Genomic DNA, 6,696 nt, shown 5'->3' on the forward strand with positions numbered 1-6,696 from the left:
TACTAGCAGCCAAGCCCGGTTTCACCCGGTCAGAGAACGATGCGTGTAGTTCTGAGTTCCTGGAGACGTGTGTGTCGGGTGTTTGTGTCTGATACTATGGTGCAAATCCTTTTGGCTAAACAGAAAGGGATATTCATTCTTGTGTGTCTTGGGTGGCATTAGTCAAATGGTAGGTACTGCTTTGAGTCTGTCGGTTTATAATAGATATCCGTCTCTATTTTGTTGCCGATTTTCCCAATGAGGATATCTAGAAATGGTAGTTTTTCCTGGTTATGTTCTATCGTGAACTGGATGTTTTCATTAATTCCATTTAGTAGTATTTTAAATTCCTCAAGTTTTTCTATGCTTTCATCCCAGAGGATGAAGCAGTCGTCGAGATATCTTTTCCAGTTGTTCTGGATATAGGTGGGAAAAAAGTTTCCATATTTCTCGAGTGTTTTCTGGTAAAGTATTATTTCGAGGTAGCCCATTACTAGGTTAGCAAAAGAAGGTGCAGTACGTGTACCCATGACTGTTCCCGATCTTTGTCTGTAGTAGTCATTATTAAATATAAAGTAATTGTTTTCTAAGATAAATCTCAGTCCTTCTATTACGAGTTCTTTATTTATGCGAGTTGGAAGTTCAAAGGAGTAGTTGTTTAGCCAGAAGGTGATCGCTTCTATTCCTGAGTTGTGGGGAATGTTTGAATAAAGGTTAACTACGTCGAAGGAGACTAGTAGGGCTTTCTCATTGACTGTTTTTGGGAGGTGGTTAAGCATGTCTATATCGACTCTTATGTAGCTTTTGATGTGCTTAAAGAAAGGTTTTAGAAGTGTGTCTAAGAAGTTGCTGAGTTTCGCATGCTGGGCCTGCTATTATCGGTCTAAGTTTAAGATCATTCGGTGAGGGGATTTTGATGATTATTTCAGTAGTTTTTTTTTACATGCTTCACTAATTATTTTGTTTTTGTGGACTTTCGAGATACCGTAGAATAAACTTGATTTGCTCTCGAAATTGGTGATGTAATCGTACTCCTTGTCTATGAGTCCTTCTCTGAATGAGTTGATTAATGTCCTGAGGTTATTCATTATCTTTGGCTGATTATAATGTTGGGTTCTATCGTAAAAGGGATAGTACTAAATTTTTATAATCATTTATATTCATTAATACTACCGCGTTGCACTTATCTGCCTCCTTAATCGTTATGGTTTTATCTTCTCTTAGTTTGATGAGGTTGTTCCATTCTCTTTTGTTGAAGTTTGGTCTGTATTTTTGCCTGTTTGTGAGTTGAAAAGGGAAATTGGCTATGTGGTCACAAAAGCGGTCTAAGGCTTTATTCTTTCCCTTGGTAGGGGTGTAGTTGCTGTTGTTTCTCGCTATTGATTCGTCATCCATGTGTTTGCCATGAAATTCCTTGGCAAGTCTTAATTTCCTACAAAATTCCGAAATATCGTCTTTCGTTTCATAGTAATTTGGATGTTGTGGGGTTGGGGTAAATTTAAGTCCATTGGATAGTATGCTTATTTCGTTAGGTGTAAGGTCTTTATTTGAAAGATTAATTATTTTAATTACCTGTGGTTTCTTTTGTTTGTCCGTTGCCATCGTGTATTCCTGTTTCTGTGTGTTGGGTCTAAAAAATGGTTGGTGTTGCTATGTTCAAAAGCACTGTTTATCTGTCTCCTGTTGTAATTTTTAAAGTGGGTTTGTGGTGTTCTGTTTTGTAGTGTGCTTTTGAACCTCATGTTCCGTCTTAGTGTATTAGGTATATTTTGTTGGTAGTTGCTTCTTCTGTAGTGTGTTTGTTGTTTGTTAAGGTCGTATGGTTGGTTCCTATAGTAGAGGGTCGGTAGTTGAGTCTTAGTTGGGTTATGTAGATTGTTGTTCGTAGGATTGTGTTGCATTCCTATGGTTCTTGAAATGGTGTGGTGGGTCCCTGTAGGTGTTTTGGGGTTGGTTAAGGTAGTATGGAGTGCGTTTAAAATGTCTTTCTCTGGTAGGGGGTGTATTTAGATTTCTTGGTGCTTGTTCCGTTCTGTTGGTATGTGGTTTTGTTTTTCTTAATTTTAATGAAAGGGTTGTTGGACATGTGTTCGGTTTTGAAGTTGGTTTCATGATCCAAGAACCAGTTGGCGCTCTTTTCCCATCTTTGGAGGGACTTTAGTTCCTCTTTTTCACATTCTTCTTTCCATAGTTTAAGCAATGTTTCAGTATCGATGCCGTCTGTTAGTTTGTTGACGTCTTCATTGATTTCTTCATCTATGGTTTTTACTTTTTCTTCATTCGTCTTCGCTCTCAGTTTTAGTAGTTCAATTTCCATCTTCATTATTTCTAATGACATTTTTCTCTAAGTCTTCTTTGTGCTTCTGGTTCTTCCAGGATGGGTTTTATTTGTAACTTGCGGGGTGTGATTAGGGGTGTTAAGTTCAGCCGCTTTTGGTAAGTTTCTGCTTTATTCTGATTTTGTATAATTTTCCAAAATGCGAATTTTCTGTTTCGTTGTAGTTTTCTCCATTGTGGTAAGAAATGGTTTTTTATTTGTAATTCTGATGTTATTGCGTTCCTCCCATATCGTCCTTCGTTTTGTTGGCCTTGGCCTAGAGTCACTCGTTTTGTTGCCCTACGGCCAACAGTCACTCCCACTACTACTACTACTACTGCGGCTTCCTATACTACTACAGCCAATCAACTACTACTACAGCCAATCAACTACTACTACAGCCAATCAACTACTACTACAACTCTACTACTTCAACCAACGGTCTCTGCTACTGCTGCTATTACGGTCAGTGGTTACTCCGCTACTCACCACTACCAACACTGTCACTACTACTACTACAGCCAACGATTCTAGTCAACGCACAAGACAGCCATTATGTTCCCACACATAAAACGCTACCACGTGGACTCTGTTGAGATAATTATGAACTTTTCTTTCATTTTACTTTTAAAAATATATATTTTTGATAAGGTTCATTTTTTTCAAGAAGAACCGAAACATGTAAAATATCTCTGAGAAAATTAAAATTAAAATTATCTGATATATATATATATGCATTGATGTATTTATGTATATATGTGTGTATATGTGTGCATTGAAATATATATATGTATATATAGATATATGTTTACATGTAAGCGTGTGTGGTAGATGGAAGCTAAAACAATAGATTGTTTTGTATTGATATTATTTGGGTTTTGATGTATGTATACAATTTATTTTACACCTAGCTAAATTTTACACCACGCCATCGATATTATCCAAGAGAAAGACAAAGGTCAATACAGCTTGGTACCAGTGACGTCACAACTCATTTCTACAGCTAAGTGAACTGGAGCAACGTGAAATAAAGTGTCTTGCCCAATAATGCAACGCACAGTCCGGTCCGAAAATCGAACTCATTACCTATTGATTGTGAGCGCAGCGCTCAAACCTCTGAGCCATGCACCTTCAGATGCATACACGCATGCACACACACACACACACGTGTGTGTGTGTGTGTGTGTGTGTGTGTGTGAATGCTTTAATCTAATCTCTTTACATGATTTCCTCTCGTGCATTTACAGTATATTCAAGAACGAAATGCTTGCTTAATGAGTTTGATTTTTCTAAAAGTCATGCTTTCTATGTACTTTGTATTACGTTTAACTTATCATCTGTAAATACATACAGAACTAATCTTTTGATTATAATATATTCAATATTATATAACATGTGTCACACATTATACAAATAATTATTAAATGAATCAATAATTATTAACTAAAATACTAATTAAGTGCAAAAGTAAAGATAATTATCGAAATAATTAGACGACTTAGCGTTAAATATGGGAGCCTGTATGAAAGAAATCAAAGGATGAGATTCCTCCTCCTATTGTGTGTATTTCGCTGTCATCAGAGCCAAATTCCAAACAACTATTTGCCTAAAGTTGAGGTCCAAATTTCACTACCAGTGTTCTCTTGATTCTTGATGAAGAACGGTCATCAGTTCCAAATATCACAGAGCAAGAAATGTCACTGGTTTCACCAAAAAGAAAACCAAGATTGGTTGAATGACAACAGATATAAAATCAACAAGCTCACCAAGTGAAAGTGAGCAGATCGGATCTTACGCAAGCAAAACACAAGACCAAGACCTAAAATGATCTGTTATCAAAAACTCAAATACAAATGTCAAACATAAGCAATTACAGTGCATTTGGTAGCAACAAAAAGTATTAGAATTTCAGAACTATGCATATGCCGAGATCTTCAAAGCTTCATCACTGGAACGAAGAATATGTTTAGCCCAGTAGAAACATCAACGGGCAGCGTTTTAGCAGTAGACAACACCAATATCCTGACGGATCCACAAGATAACCTCGAGCACAGGAAAAACATTTTCTTCGCTGCTGAAACGGAAATCAATAGTGGAAGATTCCTTGAGAAATGCCATCATCGTCTCGAATAGCTGTGGATGAATAGAATGTACAGTCATCATTTCAATAGTTTGAAAATGCCATGAACCATTTTAAGCGACGAAAATCCCTTGGACCAGACAAGATCGCCTTTGAATTGCTAAAAGAATTACTAAAACATGGGAGACAACAACTTAAAACTATCCTTTTCTCTCTGGTTCTGAAAATATGGAAAGACTATCGAGTTCCAAGTATTTAAACATGCAGTTATTATCAGAATTTTCAAGAAAGAAGGTTGAAAACCTAATAGAAATTCTCTCAGAATATCATTCCTATACACTGCAGGAAAAAAACATTTGCAAAACACCTTCTAAAACATCTGTTCACTGCGGAGAAAGTTCTTCCTAAATCTCAATGAAGGTTTTGTTCCTCTCATGACATAACTGACATGATTTGTGTACAATACAACTTCAGGAGAAAACAAAAGACAACTCTTCTCTGTTTTCTACGAGCTAGAAAAAACTTTTGACTGTGTACTAAGTGATGCGATATGGATGGTTCTTCAAGGTTTTTGCTGCTCAAACTTTCTTCACTGGTTCGAGTACTGCCTGATAGTAAGTCAGATTGTGTTTTCCAATGAAAAAAACCTTCTAAGCAGTTCCTTATTACCTGTGGATTAAAGTAGGATTGTACTCTTTCATTTATACTCTTTTGTTTGTGATTCTCTTCCCCTTTTATCTGTGATTCTCTTTGAACTACCCCTAAACACTCCAAATGTTGACATTAAACACCTTTTTTGGCAGTGGACTATTTAACAGGGCTATATTTCGATCTCGTTGACTTGCCAACATCATCACATCTCAGAATTCCAATGTATAACAATGCTACTCTCTGCCGCACACAAAACTTCAGAGAACAGTCAACAACTTCACCAGTACATATGATCGTTTGAGCCTCAGTGAATATCAACAACACTGAAGATCAACCTTAATGATTTTAACATCACCGTCTCTAATACACCACTTTCCCTATCTTAAAAGTATCTTTTCCAACAAATATAGTTCCGAAATGGATGTAGAACACAGAATTGGATTAGCAATTCAACATTTGTAAAATTTGCAAACGAGCCTTTTTAAACAAACATATAACTTTAACAGATCAAGCTGTCGTCATTTCAACCTTATTAAACGACCAGTAAACATAAATTGTAGGGTCGACAAAGAGCTGGAATGCTTCAATCAAACGTTAACAACATAACCAGTGATGCGGACTTTAAAAAGACCAACAGTCAAAGAATGGAATCATCTATGCTGAAATACCAGCTATAGTGGCTAGAACATGTACAAAAATTCCTTTCAATTAATAAATCACCAAGGAAAAAAATTACAGTAATGTCCTTTCCGCCATTACAAGACCACCTAAAGTGAACTATCAAAATAGCTAGAATTGAGACAAGAACGTAGGAAGCTAAAACCCAGCTTGACTGCAACTGGCATTTCTCTAAAACCACCATTGTGTGTGTGCGTGTGAGCATGTGTGTATTCTATTAATAGATAGATAGATAGATAGATAGATAGATAGATAGATAGATAGATAGATAGATAGATAGATAGATAGATAGACAGACAGACAGACAGACAGACAGACGGACGGACGGACGGACGGACAGACAGACAGACAATGTATATACACAAATGAAAGTATACATGAATTTATGAATACATATAAATGTATTCGCATATGTATTCATGCAATAATAGCTGAATGCTGGAAGACAAATGTCGACACCATATCTTCCAGCAACAGATAACACTAGAAGCTAAATGACTTCAGCATTAAATAGTATATCAGCCTTAATTTATCATTAGATTAAAATTCCGTTACTGTGAGAGAATTGCACTCCCAAAACGGCGACTATTAACGTTGCATTAATGCATCATATACAATAGTACACTGTGCTTGTAAGTTATATATGTGTGTGTATATCTTGTGTATGCATGTGAGTGGGCGCACGCGCGTAGATGATCTGTATCTTGTATACGTATGTGTGGCATATATATATATATATATATATATATATATTATTCTGTGGATGGTTGTCCTATGTAAACAGAATTTGAATGTGTAAGTATATGTACAAAATCAATAAGCATATGCATAAAACAATATATTAACGGTATTTGTGTGCGCGCGTGCGTCGTGTGCATACATGCAAAGATAGATTTACAACTGGCAGAAAATAACACCCGACGAATGTCTCGAAAGTTAAATACTTGTATTAACATTTAACTCAGACCTGAGTCTAACTATCAGTACAACT

This window comes from Octopus bimaculoides, chromosome 13 (genome assembly GCF_001194135.2).
Source record: "Octopus bimaculoides isolate UCB-OBI-ISO-001 chromosome 13, ASM119413v2, whole genome shotgun sequence".
In the NCBI taxonomy this organism is placed as follows: Eukaryota; Metazoa; Mollusca; class Cephalopoda; order Octopoda; family Octopodidae; genus Octopus; species Octopus bimaculoides.